Source organism: Tigriopus californicus, chromosome 1 (assembly GCF_007210705.1).
Source record: "Tigriopus californicus strain San Diego chromosome 1, Tcal_SD_v2.1, whole genome shotgun sequence".
NCBI lineage: Eukaryota > Metazoa > Arthropoda > Copepoda > Harpacticoida > Harpacticidae > Tigriopus > Tigriopus californicus.
Window position 1 is genome coordinate 10150515 of NC_081440.1, and position 2658 is coordinate 10153172.

Sequence of the window (2658 nt, forward strand, 5' to 3'; positions counted from 1 at the left end):
ATCACCCTTGGCAACACGAAAATAAATTTAAGGCAGTCCAAATGTGGACGATGCCTTCCTTGAAAGCTTGGTTTCCCTTGGGAATGAATTGCATTGATGCTAAAACGAGTCTCTTTTGAGCAATGAGATACTGACAGAATGCCTCACTTACTTGACTTGAACCCTCTTTGGTATGGGGCCTCAAAAGTGGGTATCTTGTCAATGAAGATGCAACACTGTTAGGCCACGTGTCTCAACTCATTAAGAAACGAGCTTTTGTGATGTCATTTCATGTTCGATCGTACGCTTAAATCGGTGAGTGAACAATGGCCAGTTCGCTTCAGGGCCAGTAAATCTTTGTCAAGAAGCTATTATGCTGTTATAGTCAAAGTTGTCGGAGGCAAGATGGCTGGAAGGGCGGAGCACACGCGAGTCAAAATTGCCCATTGGGATGACGAAAGAGTTTCGTGGCCAAATTTCCCATTTACTCATCATTAAAACATCATGTCCCAACTAAGTGGTGTCTGTACATTGTACCCGTTCCAGTACAATTGCATCCATGGTGTGAGAAGTTCTGCGCCATAATGGGGTGCAAATTTAGCAGACTTGATGGATTCACCTCGTTATGGTTTGTAGCGAAGTGGATAAAAGTTAGCTGATTATGTATGCGAAGAACAGATGATGCCAATGGTGGGTAAAGGGGCACTATCATATATGCTGATAAGAGTGAAATCCAGCCATAATTTAGGGATGTTAATGACCACTACCAAATTTCCATTTACCAATTCGTCAAGTGTCATCAGAGCAAAGCTTGACTGGCCATTTTCAACGGAGATATGATTGCTGGAGATATCAAGGGTATCAAAAGACTTGGCTAATCCCTCAGATAAATCTAGAATCAAAGCCAATTGTTCCTTTATCCGCAAATATCATATCGACGGATTATCCCTTTTTCAGCCATATCGACTTGTTAAAAATGGGTTGAAAATACATCAGACTTCATCGTCAGTTTGCAAAGTTATCGTATGATAAACTGAAAAGGAATCTCTAATTGAGAAAGCTTTTAAAGGTGAACGTTTACCCCATTGTACTCAATCCTGAGGAAAGTTTGTTGCACATTTATTACTTGTTTACGGTTATAAATAATAGTGCCAAAGTTTACAAACGAGTCATTTACCGAGAATTTGGCTTCAAATCTCCCCCAAAGTAGTGCTGAGAACCTAATAAAATACTCGTCCGTACGGTCGGTCGGTCTCTCAGTCGGTTGAACGTTCGTACCTCGAATCGGGATATAGCCATTGGAAAAGTTCCCCTCCCTTTTGTGAGCTTGGCACAAATACGGTCCATTTGGAAATGGCAAGATGTTCCCAAATGCCCAAATGGTGAATAACAACAACAGCTCCACTATTACTAAATCACTACAGAAAGCAGAGGTGGGCGGATATTGTTAATCCATAAACCATTCATGGGTAAAGGAATTTCAAAATTATGGACATTATGGATGGATAAGGAAAGTACACAATCAATTTGATCTTCAATGAAATACAAATCAGAACCGTTTGTTTTGTTGCGAAACATTCAACGAAAAGTGGTCCACACGCCAAGCAAGTATTGACCGCTATGAATAAAGAATCACGTTAGAAATGATGTGGCCTGGAAACAGTAATGAATTATGCAAACCCCTGACACGTTTCTATTCATCTGTTTTAGCTACTTTTTAGTGACAAGTGATAAAATAAAGCAAGATGTGCAATCAGCAGGTTTAGCGATGGATGAGTTCTAAGAAAATGTGTATTTCAACGACTAGGCCCTCTTATGGCCACACCACTACCGATGATGTTCGATGTTAGGAACTCACTACATATACCGGTATGCACAAATGGCTAGCATGCTGTGATACACCTTCACGATTGTGCAACACCAACCCCGAACCAAGCAACTCAGATATATGTGTGTATCTATTTCTCCAAGAATTTATAGACTTTCTTTCAGCAATAAACGTGACACTAAAACCGTATTGCAAACAAAGGGAATTATTTTACTGTCACGACTCTGTTGAAATCCAGAGAACGAATTCCTTGTCCCAAGAATACAGGTTCAAATGGGATCGAGAGAAACAGATGGTCATCGAGGTGGATGAACAAAGTGATCGCATCTAATATGAATATGTATATGCCAATATTGATCAAGTGGTTCCCAACAGACAGTGGTGAAAGCATGAGTAAGTCAAGCAAAACGTTGTTCATTGGTTTGAAATGATAGCTTTTCCTTGACAAGGGCTCATTATTGAAGCATCTTAGAAAAGGAGGAAATAGAGAATGTTGTCCCAACTCAATGACATGGTTGTTGATTTGGACGGAATCCTATTCCCTAATATTCCCCCATAGCTTGAGAGTAAACCTGAAATATGAAGGGAATTTGAGTTACGACCGAATCACCCAGGAGCGATGCCAAAGAGAGCAAAGAGAGCACGTTCTCATTTCTGATTCTCTTCAAAATTTACACTTAAGCTTCTGAAGCACAATGTAAATTGAAGAAGTAGTCTCATTCGAGTTTTCTATTTATACATTATCCTTCTTGAATGTACACGTACATAAGTAAGATTTTTACCCATTCAATGAAAGATTCGCCAAGAAGCATTTGACTCTATTTTTGACCTTGATGATTTTTGTGTGCCAT